At 39.4% G+C, this 18703-nt stretch overlaps 1 long non-coding RNA gene across 1 annotated transcript; it reads left to right on the forward strand.

Moving 5' to 3' along the window:
* Positions 1-10486: 10486 nt before the first annotated feature.
* On the forward strand, positions 10487-18016 carry LOC122464835. The gene is made up of 3 exons (XR_006289229.1): positions 10487-10568; positions 10967-11068; positions 16344-18016. It is a non-coding gene; the product is annotated as an uncharacterized LOC122464835 (long non-coding RNA).
* The last annotated feature ends 687 nt before the right edge of the window (positions 18017-18703 follow it).

Below are 18703 nucleotides of genomic sequence, written 5' to 3' on the forward strand. Positions count from 1 at the left end.
TTCAGCTCAGGCAGTGTGGTCTTCATATCTGTCATTGTCCCTTTAATGGTAATTAATGTCTCTAGCAACTTCTCCTAGTAAGTTCTAAACAGCAGCTTGCCTTGCCTTCAGTTGTGCTCCTATGCTCTGTTACTCAGTAATGGCAGCCATTTTGTCTATCTCACTCTCCTTTTGTGATTCAGATGGGCTGGCCTTTTCCTCGTTAAAGTTGTCCTCACAGTTAGAATCTAAAGATATCATGTCGATTTCATGCTTTTTCGCCTTATTCCCCTTTTATGTCTCCTTTTCTTCAGTTTGGTTGTCTTTTCTATATTTAAATTATATCATTCCACCTACATAGGCCCCCTCAATGATGATCATTTTATGCTGCTCCATTTCTTGTGACTTTTTGCATGCAACTAAAGTTTCCTTTCCCACATCACCCCACAAGGCCCTGAACACAGCAAAACTACATTGTGCCCATGCTCCCTACAAGCGGCAAATCTTTTCTGTGAGGACTCCTGAAGGAAGAGCATTCAAAGATGTTCTGGGGAAGAGCAGAGGAAGGGGAAGAGCCAGTGGAAATATGACTATACAGATGCACAAAGTAACATTTGTAGGAGGAGGAAAGCAGCTCAGTTGCCCACTGCAGCTTGGAGTTTGCAGTTGAGTCCAAAGATCTACCACAAGCCTATAGCACAAACAGTATGACTGAGCATTGTAGATAGGGGGTTTGTCCCAAGTGTCTAGCAGGTAATTTAATGCCACTTTTAGCTTTCATTTTTTTCCCCTTTCTTTCTTTTAAAAATACCGAGATAAATTAAAATTTGTAAATGTATTTCTATACAATACTAGAGTTACAAGTTTAAATATTCAGTAATCATAAAATTGAATATTTCATATTTAAATATGTACATATGCAAATATTTATTACATACATATTTACATTCTCAGAATAACTTTATTTAGCCACACAATTTTATATATAATATAACATTTTCTAGTCCTGATTTCTTGTTATGTGTAGCTTAGCATAGACATGCTTGTGTTCTTAAAAGGATACCATTAGTTGCACAGTGTGTGCAATCCTGAAGAATTAAGAATTACTTTGAAAACTTTAATCATTTTCAGTTTCTGACCTTTCAGTGTTTAAATGCAGAGGGACTGATGCTCATGTACACCAAGGCCACTTTACTCTGCTCTGCCAGGATGGTATTAAAATGCTCTTAGTGTAAAGGAAAATCAGGCCCTGAATCTTAATAGTCCATGGACATGGGGCTGGATTCTCAGCTGGTACGATCAGTGTAGCTACAATATCTTCAGTGCTGACCTACACCAGCTAAAAAACTGCTCTGTATTTTTTAGTACTATAGCATGCATAAGGTTCAGACAAACCGCCATACTTTGGAGTCCTTATCTGAACCCAAATCTAACCACCAAACCTTCTGAAGTTTGTTCATCCCTACTTTTTATTTTAATTGGCTAAAACTGCAAACTTTGAATTCTAGAAAACTAATAATAATTTCATGGGACTTAGATGTGAGCTGTAGTGAAGAGGTATGGAAGCTATAGCTATTTTGTGGGAACCTATCAATGTCGGAGAAATGTATAGTCAGATTTTTTTCCCTCCAAAGTGAATATATTTTTATTTTCAGAGGCTAAAAAATTCCAGGGATGCCACTAAGGATAAAAAGTAATGAAAGAAAACCAGTTGCAAATATGTACTGTACAAGTAACAATAAAATCAAGCTCCACAGGCACAGAATACAAGCAAAGGAAAAACTATTTTGTTTACAGTGAAAAGAATATAGATCTCTCCAAGCACAGAAGACTTAAATGCAGAGTTCCCCTATTCTACAGATGATATACAGTAATCTAATACAAAGGAGCAGCACATTTTGAAAAATGTAGAAGCATGTGCATAGATTGAATGACTACATACAAGGCTCATTCTAATATTTCACCTTCAGTAAGACTTTTTAAAGAACCCCTTCTAAGAGCACTAATAAAACATGCCAGAACTTCACCCTCTTCTGCAGCTGATTCAGTACCATTAGCATTTCTTTCAGTAAACACCAGCACCACCAGGAGTAATTGTTTCATTCCTCAGTGAACTGTTTTCCCCTGCTATTCTTTGCCAACATTGCAACCAGACCCATTGAGGCTGTTTTTCTTCACTTATAGCCCAGTGCCTTTTTAGCACATGCCGTGCCAGTCACACAGCTTTGTCCCTTTGCTTGCCCAGTTTGTAACTATGCCACAGCATGCTGAACAAAGCTTTATTTAATTTATTTATTATGAAATAATTTTGAATGGAAATAATTACACATGTATATCTGTTTCTCAAAGTAACCCAGTCAATGGGACATACTGTTGGCCATTGATTTTAATTGAGTGAGGTTAACCTGTTCCACTATTATTTTTCAGTGATAATATATCTGGCCCTTTTTACAATACATATCTGAAAATGCTCTGGACTTATGTGTTTGTCCAAAATGGAATAAATAAAAAGATATTTTCTAGTTCAGCCACAAGCTCTTGGGGTAGATATAGGAACAACTGGGGGAAATTTATGACCTGTAGAGCTGGGCAAAATTTTTCAGCCAATTTTTTTTTTTTATTCTAAATTTCCTTTAATTTTATTTTAAAAAAACATTTTAAAATGGTTTAAATCAAACTGAATACTTCAGTTTTGTCAAAACAAAATGGTTAGTTTAACCAAAAACAAAAGGTTTTTTGACTTTTTGATTCACCAAAAATTTCAAACATTTTTGGTTTTGGTTTGACACAAAATGACTTTCCCCCCCAGATTTTTTGGAATTGCCAGCAACCAAAAAAATCTGTTTTTCACACCACTCTAGACGTATGTTATGCAGGATGTTAGACTAGCTGATCATAACAATCCTTTCCAGCCTTAAAACTAAGGCCTCTAAGATGCAGGACACAGAACTCACCACTCAGTGGGTGTGGCATTAAGGTGTCTTTAAGCCACCTTTGAGTTCTCTTGATCCTGGTCTTCTCCAGGAAGCAGAGTGGCTCCCAGCATAGACACCCCTGTCTCTGCCTACCTATGGGCAGGAGCACTTCCCAGAATCTCCAGAGCACTAAGTACTGTGGCTACATCTCCCCCCTGGGTGCCCATTACAAGGAGATCCTTGGAGGACAGCCTGCAGCTGCCTTCATCAGCTCCTCCACCAGGGGAATTTCCCCCTGACTGGATATGAGGTTGTTAGAGCCTCTTTTTCACTGTTTCCACCATTTTACCCAGTGTACAGGGGCCAGAGAGGGGTGAGAATCTCACACTATGCATCCATGACAAATGTTTTTAGTGCTTAGGAATGGGGAAGTGCAAACAGCCCAGAACACAACATTTGCGCTGCTATTTGTTTTACATGTACACAAAGAGATAGGATGAATCTAATTTTTTAGTAGATTGATTTGAAGCCACATCCTGAGATCCTCAGTGTGGAGCTGATTCTTCTCTCAGTTACACAAGATTTACACTAATGTAATTCCATTGAATGCAATGGAGCTGCTCCTGATTTACACTGGCATAAGAAGAGTTAAGGACTCAAGCAAACTCCATGTCAGATCATAGGAACATTGCTTGAGCAAGGGCCAAGTAAATGTTGAAAAAAAAGAACATTGGTTTCTAGATATACTTGGCAAAAAGCTAAATATTCACCTTTTACTGCATACTCTTTGACCTTACAATAATGCCTTATCTTCATGTCCATTTCTTCTTTACTTCTACCTGTAATTTGGTTTCCAGTTTCGGGACCGTATGAGAAATTGTTGTCTGACTAACCTCTATGTCCTAGAGGTAGCACAGCAGGTTGTGATGCATGGGATCCAAGTTAAAACCCTAGTCCATTTGGCCCCATCTTTAAGAGCTGGCTGGAAGCAGAACTCTGATTTTTACCCTCACCAGGGTGCTGCTGCAGGAGCACAACATAGATGTTGGGGAAAGAGTGACACCAGCTAGGAGACAGAGGTGACCTTTAGCATGATGTGGAATTTCAAATGGAAGGTTCTACAAATAAAGTTTTAAAGATGAAACTGTGGTTGCAAAGCCTGACACCTGGAGTTGAGTGAATCACCGAAAAAATGTTTATAGCTCTTTAAACTTTGATAAAGAAGAATAGTTTCAAAGGGCTTGACATTACTGATCTTCAGCAGGCAATCTACAGTTCATGAAACCTATTCCCTTGGAACAAAGTGTGATTTTGCTGAAATGTAACATTTTCTTCTAGTATGACAACATTCATGAATAAGTTAACTTCCAAAATTATTTTCTCAACTGTAATTGAAAATTAAGCAACATAGAGAAAAATAGTTCTTGTTAAGAAAACAAGCACTCTTCTAAAAGTCTAGTTGAAAAATGGTTGTATTATTAATATTTTGTTACTGGACGAGTGATCTGTGGTTATGGCTCAGCAGACCCTGGAAAATTTTCAGCGCATATTATGCCAGAAATATCACATGGAGGAAAATCCTTCCCCCTCTATAGAGAGCTGTAATCACAAGCGTCTTACTGAGTAGTATTATAGAGACACCTACTTGCCCGGCTATACTTAAAGGTTCATCGTCAATGCCTCCATTATAAACTTTTCTTTAAATGGCTATAAAAGTTTGCTCTGTATGGAGACCTGGCATAAGATCATAGTACAAAAAAAACCCACCATGTTTTCACCATAATTGGTTTATTTTTTAATCTGATCACTGAAAAATTATAGGAGCCCAAAATATAAAAAAAACAATTTCAAAACATACAGCCTCTACACTTTATTTATTTGTTTTTATTCATGTTACTGGAAAAAGGAATAAAAATAAAGAGAAAACACCAACAAATACATTAAAAATTCCAGGTCTGGTTCAAAACTTAAAGAGCAAAGGCATTCAGAGTTAAAGCTGAAATTCTACCTTTGACTTTACATTGCGGTGGTCTCTAAACAGTGGGTGATCTGTCATTCCATATGTGCTGGCTACAAAGGTGTGAGTTAAGGATCAAGTTACAGTCTTAACTTTGAATTTCCTTACCTTGGTGGGTTTATGACAGATGCTTAATGCTTTTGAATGTAGTGGTTTATATACTTTTACTCTGAATGTAGTTTTTGGACGTCGTACCCAGAGCTGTTTTGAAAGTCTTTCCCCAGAAGTAGGAAAATGAAAGTATGTTGTCATTTCCCATCTCTCCCTCAAAGGAGGGTTTTTGTTTGCTGTTCTGGATTAGTGTTCATTTTTTTTTTTTTTAAGTCCAATCCTCTGAACAGCCTCATTAATGTGGATACAATTTTTTTTCCCCCTCTACCAATGAAGACATGGGCTATCTATTACACTGTTTCTGCACTGGGAAATTTCCAAAAAAGTGCTGTCTGTGATACTGCTTTCTTGTGTTTTTGTTTTCTCTTGTGCATTTCATGGCAATTTTGAAAATTGGGTTAAAGACATTTTGGAAACTGTGGTATAAAGAAAATAATTTTTTTCCTGTTGGCACACAGAGAATGATTTTATAAGTGGTTTCAAAATAAACCACATTTTGCTGAATCAATAACTTTTATGTGTATGGTAAAACTATCATTAAAGTACTATGTTTAAACCACCAGTAAAGTTTTGCTGGTTGGAAAAATATTTTTGTAATCTTAATTACTCCTCTTCCTAATTTTGTTGAAAGGTGTGTGTGTGTGTGTCTCAAGAAGTGTTAATGTTAGCCACAAAAACTAGGCAAGGATTTCAATACTTTCTTTTACAGTTCCTATTGACCTCTCACAGTAGACTGGAAATCTATTAAAATTAGACAGTTTGACTGAGAACATTCATGCACAAGCTTACTTGATTAAAAAAAAAGAAATCTACTTCCATAAGCAGAGTCATGGAGAGAACAGAAGTTCTTTAAAGGATCTGATCCAAATCTTGTTTAAGTCAATGAGAATCTTGACTCAGTCTAAGAGCAGAGTAGCTAGAATAAAAAGCCCAGATCCTGCAGACGTATGCATATGCTCAACTTTAAGCATCTGAGTAGTCCAGATAAAAATCAATGAGACCACTCATGCCATTACAGTTAAGCCACTTTAACCCACACTTGAAAGTCTCTGCAGGGCCTTAGGATCAGGATCTTAGTGACCTCCTTTATTTCTTTTTCTGTTGCATTGGCAACGTTTATGTTAATAAACACCTAAGGGCTTGTGTCATAAATATAAAGGGAAGGGTAAACACCTTTAAATCCCTCCTGGCCAGAGGAAAAACACTTTCACCTGTAAAGGGTTAAGAAGCTAAGACAACCTCGTTGGCACCTGACCAAAATGACCAATGAGGAGACAAGATACTTTCACAGCTGGAGGGGGGGAAACAGAGTTCTCTCTCTCTCTGTCTGTGTTGTTTTTGCTGGGACCAGAATAGGAATGCAGGTCAGAACTCCTGTAAAAAGTCAGTAAGCAATCTAGTTAGATATGCGTTAGATTCTGTTTTGTTTAAATGGCTGATAAAGTAAGTGCTGAATGGAATGTATATTCCTGTTTGTGTCTTTTTGTAACTTAAGGTTTAGCCTAGAGGGATTCTCTATGTTTTGAATCTAATTACCCTGTAAGGTATTTACCATCCTGATTTTACAGAGGTGATTCTTTTACTTTTTCTTCAATTAAAATTCTTCTTTTAAGAACCTGATTGCTTTTTCATTGTTCTTAAGAGCCAAGGGTTTGGGTCTGTGTTCACCTTTGCAAATTGGTGAGGATTTTTATCAAGCCTTCCCCAGGAAAGGGGGTGTAGGGCTTGGGGGGATTTGGAGGGGAAGGATGTTTCCAAGTGGGCTCTTTCCCTGTTATATTTGTTAGATGCTTAGTGGTGGCAGCAGTAAAGTCCAGGGACAAAAGGTAAAATAGTTTGTACCTTGGGGAAGTTTTAACCTAAGCTGGTAAAAAATAAGCTTAGGGGGTTTTTCATGCAGGTCCCCACACCTGTACCCTAGAGTTCAGAGTGGGGAAGGAACCTTGACAGCTTGTCTATATGGAGAGTCTGAAATGGGAGTAGCAGTACTTTACAAAACTTTTAGAGCATGGTAGCAGGGTCCATGTGGCCACTTAGTGTGCAGCAAACTTAGTGCATGATAGATTTACACCCCTGCTTGCTGTGCACTAATGCTCCACATAGAGAAGCCCTAACCCTTTCAGAAATAGTGAGTAACATAGTAGCACCATATTTCCCTTATTAGCGCAGACGTTTGGTTGAAATGATTTCAGCATTATTCCTTGTTTTCAGTTGCTCATAATTTTCTGGAGAATGCTCCTTCTAGGCTGAAATTTTCTAGCTGCTCTTCAGTCTACAGGGTAACTGATTTAGGAACATTTGAGCAAAATCCCTTGAACCACTTTTACATTGTTGACAAGGGGTTTCATCCAAAGCCCACTGAAGTCAATGCAAAAACTCTCATTGTCTTCAATGGGCTTTGGCTCAGGTGCCAGTTGTGTGGGATCATAGCTCTCTTCTGTACGGTATATAAATTCTGCAGTTCTGAATGGATTATAAATTCCCCAGGAGGGACCCTTTCTACTGCATAACTTATAACCTCCACTGGAAAGAACCTTTCCCTCCTTATAAACTGCACCTTCTTTCTCTAGGCCAATTTCATTTAATCCCCACAACTATTGTGCTGATACCATTTGGACATGGGGAAATTGAGTTATCCAAAACAAGAGCTTACTTCAAACATGGGTAGACTTATTAAACTTCATTCTGACAGTAATAATCTAAATTTCTTCCCCTTCAAGGAAAAGTGTATCCCTAAGCAAAGAAGAAATTAGAGCAAAACCAAATTAAAGTCAGTGTTATGCAACCCCATGCACATAGGATGGAGCAAAGGTATGAACTGGCCAGGTTATAGGAACTGAAGCTGGAGCAGTTGGAGTTTCCACAAGAAGAGGTGAAGGCTACGGTGCAACATTCTCAACCACTACTAATCAGGGATATTAAGTATAGAACTGGATCAGCTAAAAGAAAATGGAGGTTAAGAGGCGGAGCGTGAATCTATTATGACACCACTATCACAATCGCTCCTGACCCCTGGAAAAGTCTGTGTTTGATCATTCAGGGAACCATCATGAGAGGTGCTGCGCAAGAGGCCTTTTCTGCGTACAAGGAGATTTAGCAGGTCATTGCCCTATCTCTTGGGGCCTAAAATGTCAGGCATGTTGTCCAAAAGACAAGACTGTGGTTGACTAACAAAGGTCTGTTGCAGATTTTTCATCTGGCAACATCAAAGTCCTCTCAAGTCAGATTGTTGCCAGAATTGTGTGAAGTCCACGCTGGCCTAATTAAAAAGAAAGCTGTCATGAGTAGCCAAGTTTAGGTCAGGATGCAGAGTTACTGAAAGCACAGCATAACTAGAGTCCGCAGGCTCTTTATATTGCTACTAATGGAAATAGTCTCAGTGAAAACCCATGTCAGACAGCGGATATGGATGCTGCAAAGGAAGGTGGGCAAATGTTACTCTTATTAGCTGACTCATGTTCAAGGTGTCCAGATGAAACAGCTTTAGATAATATGCCAGCAAATTCTTAAGAAATGTGTTTAATGCACTCAGGCAGCCAGCCAAAGTCGTATCAGGCATTGGTCCTCAATTCGCATGTAAGGATTTTCACACATTGTTAAAGAACAATTATATAGCACATACTCATAAAACATATCAGCTGTTTACTACCCTGCATCAAACAGGCTGGGAGAGGTCTTGGTGGAACCACTGAAAAAAGTAAAAGAGAAAGGCAAACATTCAGACATAGGGATGAACCAGTGTATGCAAAATATTTTATTTTTTTCATATGCTATTCTTCTAATAAGGCAGGAAAGCCAAAATGAGCTGTTTTGATCTCTTAGAATCAGATTCTTTCTTAAGAGCTAAGACCCCAAATAGCAAAATATTTGTAAGAAAAATACAAGCTAAACAAGTAAGAGAACACAAAAGCAAATAAAAATGAAATGTGTTCTCTCCTACACAGGTGTTAGCCAGAGAAGAGGGAAGGAGAGATGAGAAAGTGGAATAAAATTGTAATCAAATAGGTACTGTGTTCACTGACATATGGTGTGATTGCAAGTGGTCAAGAGATTAGGAGACATGTAAATCAGTTATATTTTGTCAAGGATAAAATGTCATGCTGAAAATTTGGAAATATTATATGGGAGGGAAACTTTTGAAACACTTTTGCCTTACCCTGATATGGAAGTTATGTTTCCAGTTGGACAACATAGATAGCTTTGACCAGATGTTAAGGCTGCATCTAGGTCTCCCCAGGATACAGTCTCTGGGCCAGCTACTTAGCTGATGTAGCTCTGCTGCAGTCACTGAAGCCAGGATGAAGTCAATGGAGCTACACTAATTTAAACCAGCTGAGGAGATGGCCCACTGTTTTGAACAATGCTTCCTAATTCAGAATTTGGCCTAAAAGTATCAGAAAACCCTAAATGGCTTTATTGATAACAGGGGAGAAAGAGAGGAAATAAATGGAGGGGCTTAATTTGCAGGGGGGGGGGGGAAGGGGGGCGGGTTGATGATTTGTATGTGCTAGCCTGGGGAAGCTATTCTTTACAGGGGTTAATTATAACACTAGGGGCTTTCTATGTTACTTTCAGCTAAACATGCATGAGAATACTCAAAAGATGGAACAATATTCAAGCTTGCACCTGCATTTAATTGGTTAGTGTGGAGACAGGGTGCAAAAGAGTGTAGAGGGAAAATTGAGTAAAAGTTGGTTAGATTCCTAATTCCAGCTCTCATTTTTGTCACTTCTTTTCTGTGAGTGATTAACAGTAAGTAGTTGGTTTAGGAAATTCAGACAGTTGTGTGATTCTTCACTACACAGCACTCAACACTTTTAGACCTGCTCCCACTGAAATCAATGTGAACATAAGACCAGAAGAATGGCCATACTGGGTCAGACCAATGGTCCACCTAGCCCAGTATCCTGTCTTCTGACAGAAGCCAATGCCAGATGATTCAGTGGGAATGAATAAAACAGGGCAACTGATATGTGATCCATTCCTTGTTGTCCAGTCCCAGCATCCGGCAGGCAGGAGTTTGGGGACACCCAGAGCATGGGGTTGCATCCCTGACCATCTTGGCTAATAGCCATCAATGGACCTATCCTCCATGAACTTACCTAATTTTTTTAGCCCAGTTATACTTTTGGCATTCACAATATCTCTGGCAATGAATTCTACAAGGTGATGGTGTGTTGTGTGAAGTAGTACTTCCTTTTGTTGTTTTAAACTTGCTGCCTATTAATTTCATTGGCTGACCCCTGTTTCTTGTGTTATGTGAAGAAGTAAATTACACTTCCGGTGATGGAGTGGACTAGGTCCTGAGGCCCTCTGCTGGAGGCCTTGTGGCCCTGCCACACCCAGCCCCAGAAAAGGGCAGTAGAGAGATTCTCCGACCTGCCTAGAGTGGCTGTGTGGGAAGCAACCAGTCAGGGCCCAGCAGGCTAGTATAAGAAGAGCTGCAGGGCCACACTGAGAACAGTTCCTTGCTAGAGGTGGCTAAGAGTGGATGGTGCTCCAGGCTGGCTGCTGGGACTCCACAAGGACAAGGCCCTGGCCCTGAGGTAAGGGTGAAGAATGTGCAGGAGTCATGAGGAAGTGGCCCAGGAAATTATAGTAGCAACACAGTTCATTTAAAGTGACATTGTGGATGGCTGCTATCTATAGGGTCTCGGGCTGGGACCTGGAGTAGAGGGTGGGCCTGGTCCCCCTCAACAGCTACTGAGCAAATGGCCTGTACTTTGAGGCACCCCAGAAAAGGCACTGTACTGCAGTGGCCCAGCTGAAGAGCTAGGGCCAGAAAGGCCCTGAGAGGGCAAAGACATTGCATCCAGGGAAGGAGCTGTGGGGTACTGCTCTATTCTGGAGCAGGGACAAACTGAGACAGACATCACAGAGGGCACTGAGAGGCCCCGGTTGGACTTGTACCCTGAACTGGGTTTGCTTTTCTTTTATCTCACAGACAGACTCTGTATGACTTGGCCGGAGGGTTGAGTCATCAAAGACCCACCATCAAGAGAGAGAATGCAGGCCCATGCACTTGGCCAGGAGGCACTTGCAAGAGGTGAGTGCAACACCATTACACTTCTTTATTTTCTCCATACCATTCATGATTTTATAGACCCCTATCATATCCCCTCATCTCTTTTCCAAGTTGAAAAGTACCAATCTTTCTAATCTCTACTCATGTGGAAGCTGTTCCATATCCCTAGTCATATTTTGTTGCCCTTCTCTAGGACCTTTTATATTAGTAATGTATCTTTTTTGAAATGGGGCAACCAGAACTGCACTCAGTATTCAGAATGTGAGTGTAGCATGGATTTATATAGAGGCATTATGATATTTACTGTCTTATTATCTATCCTTTTCCTAATGGTCCCTAACGTTCTGTTAGCTTTTTTTAATTGCTGCTGCACATTGAGCAGATATTTTCAGAGAAGCATCCAAAATGACTCAAGATCTCTTTCTTGAGTGGTAACAGCTAATTTAGGCCCCATCATATTGTATGTGATTGTTACTTATCCATGAGAGGACCTTCTCTCTTATCCCATGACAGCTTACTTTGCTTAAGAGACTTTAGTAGGGGACCTTGTTAAAGGCTTTCTGAAAATCCAAGCATGCTATATACACTGGATCAACTTGTCCACATGTTTGCTGACCCTCTCAAAGAATTCTAATAGATTGTTGAGGCATGATTTCCCTTAACAAAAGCCATGTTGACTCTTCCCCAACAAATTGTGTTCATCTATGTATCTGATAATTCTGTTCTTCACTATAGTTCCAAACAATTTGCTGGGTACTGAAATTAGGTTTACTGGCCTGTAATTGCCAGATTCACCTCTGGAGCAGTCTATAAAAAAATGGCATCACATTAGCTATCCTCAGATTATCTGGTACAGAAGATCATTAAAGTGATTAGGTTACATACCACAGTTAGTAGTTCTGCAATTTCATATATGACTTCTTTCAGAACTCTTGAGCGAAAACCATCTAGTCCTGGTGACTTAACTGTTTAAAGTATCATTTTCTTCCAAAACTTCCTCTATTCACACCTCAATCTGGGACAGTTTCTCAGATTTTTCACCTCAATAGCTACATTTGATTCTATGCTTTCCTTCACATATAGTGCTGCTCCCCCACCAGTTCAACCTGCTCTGTCATTTCTATGCTGCCTATTATATCCATATCCTCATTTAATTCCAGACACTCAGGTGCACCCATCTTAGCATTTCTATACAAGCACTTATAAAATTTGTCAGTATTTAGTTGTCTGCCTTCATGTGATGTGATTGAATTGGACTCTTTCATTTGGCTGTTTCTCTTCAGTTCCTACCTGTACTTTATCAACTACTATCCTCTTCTCTTTACTAGGATATAGAGAATCCTTGTTAATAGATCCTCCCCTAAGGGATGTCTGTCCAAACCATGTGGTCCTCCGCATCTGTCGGCTTTCCCCCAGCCCTTATTTTAAAAGCTCATCTATGAGCTTTTTAATGTTACATGCTAGCAGTCTCATTCCATTTTGGTTTAGGCAGTGCCCACCCTTCTTGTATAGGCTCCTCCTTTCCCAAAAGGTTCCCCAATTCCTTATGAACCTAGAACCTCCCTCTCTGCACCATCATCTCATCCACATTCAGACAGTGCAGTTCTGCCTGTCTAACTGGCCCTACATGTGGAACTGGAAGCATTTCAGAGAATTGCTGCCTTGGAGGTCCTGGACTTTAATCTCTTACCTAGCAGCCTAAATTTGGCCTCCAGGACCTCTCTCCTACCTTTCCCTATGTCACTGGTACCTACATGTACCACAACCATTGGCTTCTCCATAGCACTGCAAATAAGTTTGTCTAGATGTCTCGAGAGATCTGTAACCTTCAGTCCTGGCAGGCAATTCACCATGTGGTTCTCCTGGTCATCACAATCCCAACTATTTATAATTTAATCCCCCATTACTATTACCCGTCTCTTCCTAATAACTGGGATTTCCTCCCCTAGAGGGGTATCCTCAGTGGAAGAGGATACTATGATATCATCTGGAAGGAAGGTCCCAACTATGGAATTGTTTCCCTCCACTCCAGTCTGACGTTCTCCTTCCCCAACACTTTCATCCTCCTCAACAGCATAGAGGTGGTCATATGGCAGCGTGAGGCCACTCTATTGTGTCTATGTACCTCTGTCTTCCTTAGCTCCTCCAGGTCAGCCACTCTGGCCTCAAGAGCCCGTACTTGGTCTTTGAGGGCCATGAGCTGCTTGCACCAAGTGCACACATATGCTGGGAATCGTACATGGATTTTGTTATGGAAGTAGGATTAGATCTATTATATCTGAATAGAGCCATCTACTCAAGTGGCCAAGAGCTATTTTAGAACACCATGGGATTCAGAGTGATTATTTCTCCTTCCTCATTTCTCTAATCCCTCCTCCCTCCCTGTAATCACATTATCTAGTTCAAATCTGAGTTTAACCATAATCTCCTCTAATAGGTTTGTTTTATCTTATTTTTGGTCTCCAAGGAGTGATGCAGTTTGGGGATGAACATAGCTATTTAATGATAAACAGCTAGGCAGTTGTCTTTTCTTTAAATTAGGGTAGCTGGTCCCTGATCAGAGACCCAATACAAAGCCTATTAAAGTCAATGAGATTCTTTTTTGTTGACTTCAAAGGGAGTAGAATCAGGCCTCAAGAATGTAATAATCTGGATCTAATTCTTTTTCTGAGTCCATTTCCTGTAATCATTTCATGCACCCACCCTGAAAACAGGAATAACTTTGACAATTCTGAAATGTGTACTGATATGAATCTATTTGGCCACAATTTCATTTTATGACTTTCAATGTAAATTTTTGAATGTGAGGAGAAACTATCAATAAAACTCTGTCCATCTTCCCATGTCTTGAAATCTCACTGTCCATATATTTACACATCTTTTCCAGAGCAGATGCAAAATCTTTCACTTTACTATGTTCTGGCTCTATATAAATGAAGTTCTTTTTAGTCCACTAGTCTTATTTTGTTAGAAGTCTAGAACAAAATGATTCAAATATCATATAAACATCATTAGATTTCATAAAGGATTTCTATTGGTATATTGACAAAACACTTGGGTCTACTGATACTAGGGATCAAATCCTCTGGTCAAAAACGGTCCATCTGACTTCCATCAGTGACTGACCATTTATCTTCTGGCCCATCTACATACAAGATTTTAGGTAGCACCTCCCAATAGTCTCCTCTTTGTTAGGGTGTGGGTTTTTTTTTTTTTTTTTTTTGACACTGCACTCTCCCTTTTCTTCAAGATGACAATGGGCTTTACAGATTCCATTCATTAGCTTTGCCAACAGAAAAAAAATAAGAAGCAGGTAGAAAATGCATATGTCAGAACCTAGACTGAAGTGTGCTCTTCATCATGCCAACAAGTTGCTTAGCTATGCTTTCATCTCTTAGGCTTCTGGTAGTTTCTTATAACAGAGCAGTCCTTTGTGGCACATAAGAATTTTGGCTCTCAGTTTCTTTAAGAAAAGTAAGTCTCTAGCCTTGCTCCTTGCAAAGATAGACTGCAAAAAGTAAATCAGTGCAAACTGATTGCTATGACTGAAATTACAACACAGCTGGAATCCACTCCTATAGCAGGTACTAGAGGGATCCTCGCTATCCCATGCGATGGATGCATAATTTTATATTAAATGAGACAGAACAATCCAGGTTTATCCCAGACTAACCATCCCCCAAATCCTTGGGTCACCTTTGTGTACAGTGGCATGATCATTATGGATAGAAATTGGGTACATGTGGAGGAGGAGGCAGAGAAAAAAAATGTTTCACTGCCAGATACAAGTATGTCTGTTTATTTCTTTTGCTAAAAATTGGATATTTATTTGTGATTCAGATTGTTTCCTGTAATGCCTTGTAAGCTGGGACAGACCCTAACCAGCTCCAAACATAAGCTTTATACTTAGGGCATGATCTTGTATCCACTGAAGTCACTGGAAGAGATCAAGCACTTGCAGGGGACTTAACCAGGGCTGAGGATCTGGCATGCAGAGTCAAGTCACCCCTCCTAGGGACTGGTTCATTACCAAAAATGTAATCCCAAAATAACTCCACATAACTCTCCAGCCTAAGCCTTCTCCCCTGGCTTGATTGATCCTAGTTCAGCTGAGATGTTCTTGTTTAGTCCCTAGAACTTGGACCTTCAGGCAAGGTATTCTTGGTGGAAAACCGTGTGCTTGCTTGCAACTTGCTTGTTGCTCACCAGAGGCCTTAGTTTTCTGCACTTGGGGATGCAGGACAAATCCCACCTCCTTATCCAAATGCTAACTTGAATAGGGATAATTGGGTGGGCGATGTATCAAATGGATTTTCTATGAATGCAGGTTATAAACTAATTAGATGAAACTGCATTTTAAATAGCTTAATTTTAAGATCAGTAATTAGCCAAACAGAGGCCAGAGAATTTTTAGTTAACCTTCATCTATAGATAGACTAACCTCTCTGAGAGAATAATATCTACATCCAAACTGGTTTTCACTAAGCCCCTGCTTATGTTTAATTATATTCAGCCCTCTTTATGATAGTGGTTTTAAGCTCTCCCTTCCACCTGCTTAAATCATTTGAATCCTTCCTCCCCATCTTATGGCTATCAGGCTCCTACCCACTTTTGCAGTGAGTGATTTATAGGTGGAATGCACATAATCACCTGCAGAAAGGGAATCATTGACAACATTTTTGAATCCCAAACTTCCATGGGAATTCAAAGGAACAAGTGTTCCTAGTGAAGTCTGAACACCCCCACAGTTTTGTATAGATCCATGCTGTAATTACATACCACTGAGCTGCTTTCAATATTATTCCTCTAGAGATGCAGGCTGAATTCAACACTTCTGAAAAAAAATATCAACCAGAAGGCAAATTGGAATTTCTAGGAAGCATGCAGTCCTTCCCTACCTTTTCTTCCCACAACTAGTGACTACAACACTGATGAACACATCAACATTGGTTCTGTGGTGAATAAATCACCAGCCTTGGGTCCCAATCCTGCAACTGAGCTTGCACCACCATTCACAGTGCAGGAAATGGACCCTGGGCCACATTTTGAAATTAAAGTTTAGTTTAGTTTTGTTTTTTCCCCCACAGGTAGAAGTAGTGGCCTCAGTGCTCACCATCTGTCCCACCTTGCTCAAGTAGATTTTTAAACAATTGGCCTTAAAGTGCTTTTAATTTGGGGCTTCCCAGCATCAGGCAAGTTCAATACATCCCAATTATGAAAGAAGAGATAAAAATACAGGATCACTTTCCATAAGGGCAAAACTTGCGAAGACTTCCCCAACATTTCCTCAAAACAGGCTCTTCAGTGTCCAGTGGCGGCATAAAGGTGGACTTAAGCCTCTTTTGTGACGACTTGATCTTTGAGCTGCTCTAAATTGCACCATTCCAGCAGCCCAAGGATCAATGGAGCAAAAAGGATGGTCTGGTCAAGTTCCTCATTCCTCAACCATGTCCTGCAACAAGGGGGCTAGGATAGAGCATAGCACTGAACTGACTCTACTGGTTCTATGCCACTGGAAGATTCTTCTAGACATGGAGAACCTACATCTGGCCATTTAAATAATTTCAGAAGCACAAAGAAGGCTTGAAGTTAACAGGGCTGATGAACTAGACTTATTCTTAAGCACGGCTTCCTGAAACTACTAAGAAAGTATCTAATAGAAGCAACACCATAGTGCTTTCCACTGAATTTCCACAACCCCAAGAAACAGAATTGAGAAGCCACATTTGAGATATAAAGTTTTATTTTTGTAAGTGAATTACAGTTTTAATAAGCTGCCCTCTGCCTGTGTCTTTCCGACTAGAATAGTGTCTTAGATTGTAGGCAGTAGATCTATACCTATGTTAAAAGAATGTTATTAAGTATTCAAAGTCAATACCAGAAATAAGGTTGCCTTGGCAACAACCTCCTAGTGCATATGCATGATTTATATTTTTTTCCCCCAGTACCTTTGCCTCATTCAATGTACAGGGTGCTCATTCAAAGCCTGATCCAAACCTCTTGGAAGCCAGTGGAAAGACATCCACTGTTTACTATGTCATAGGATCAGGCCTTAAATGAGGTAGCTGTTCAACATTTATTTTTATCCTCATTATTCAATGTGTGCCCCCCCTTGCCTTATTCACCACACAACAAATGTAAAATTATTGATTTCCTCATGGTCTTAAACATAGCAGTAACTATCACTTATTCATATAACCCAGTATTAGCAGATTCCCTGAAAGAGCACTATGTTTTGGTTCCCAGATAATTACACCCATATATTAGAAGCAGCTTGTCCAATTTGTCACAAATTAGGAAATCTTTCATCTGCTCACAGATGAATATTTTTTTAAAAAATAGAGGAAGTAAAGGCAAGTGACCAATCTATTCTATAAATTAAACCTTGTTACAACCTTTTTCTATGGAGATGACTGCCTGTCCATAATAAAAAAAGTCAGTTAAATTGTATATTACACTGCTATAATGTATTCTCAATGATCTATTAAATATACAAACTGCTCATGCTTTATTTTTCCTGGTTAATTGCACTGTAAGTCAAATTTGCTCTGTAAATTATTTTACTGGTAGCTGCTGACTATTCTATTTGAATCTGGAAGCATATGTTCAATTTAGGACACATCCTCATTTCAAGAAGGAAATGTTTACTTTAGAAAGACTTCTTTGCAATTAATCCAATGAGAGAGCCTTCACATTTTCATAGTTATTGTGCAAAGTTCATCTCATGCCATGTCCTCATTTAGGAAACTGTAAATTGAAAAATATGGTAATAATGAAATTACAATGAAGTTTAATTACTAGTTCTACTGTTGAATGCACAGTTCTCAGGAAATCCACTTTTGCCTATTTGTGTAAAAGGTTTTTGTCTGTCCTCATGATGTCATCACTGTCTCAACACAGAGCAAATTTATTCTGCTGCAAACTTGAAACATATAAATGCAAATGACTCAAACAGAACTGGGGGCTCAATGATTTCCAAACTATTTATCACCGCTCAGTTAAGTACCAGTGGAATTTATTGCCTTCAGGTCTTCAACTGACCAAGCAATGAATAAAAAAAAGAAAATCTGCTGAATGTGTGTCTTTGCTGAAGTTACTGCTAGCGTTTTAATTCTGGGAGTAAAATATTCCTTCTAAATTCATAGTGGTGGGCTAGCATCTTGCTGTACCATCTCTCTAATTTCCTTCCCCTTCACACATTGGTTGCCATCTAAATAAGACAATTAAATATGAAACAAAATGGCAAGCAATCTAGGTTGTAAACTAAAATATTTTCAGATCCAATTCCCTTTAAACTTTTTATAATATTTATAGTTTTGGACATTTTAAATAGGATAATATTTAGGTTTGGTTGGTTTCCAATTGGGTTCTTGGCATTTTGTTATTGCTGTTTGAATTCTTCACTTTTAAATGTTCCTTTAAAATGTCTTTTATGTTGTCTATTTAATATTATTTGTTATAGTAATGTCTAGAGGCCCTAAGCAAGATTAGGAATCAATTGTACTGAGCACTGTATAAATACATAGTAAGAGACAGTCCCTTCCCAAAAAATGTTGCAATCTGTGACAAAGTCCCAAGCCTATATTGGTGGGTCCCACACTCCTTGGCGGTTTCAGTGGCCTTAGAAACTCAATAAGGCCACAGTGTGACCTCCCA

The sequence above is a fragment of the Chelonia mydas genome, chromosome 3, assembly GCF_015237465.2.
Source record: "Chelonia mydas isolate rCheMyd1 chromosome 3, rCheMyd1.pri.v2, whole genome shotgun sequence".
Classification (NCBI taxonomy): Eukaryota; Metazoa; Chordata; order Testudines; family Cheloniidae; genus Chelonia; species Chelonia mydas.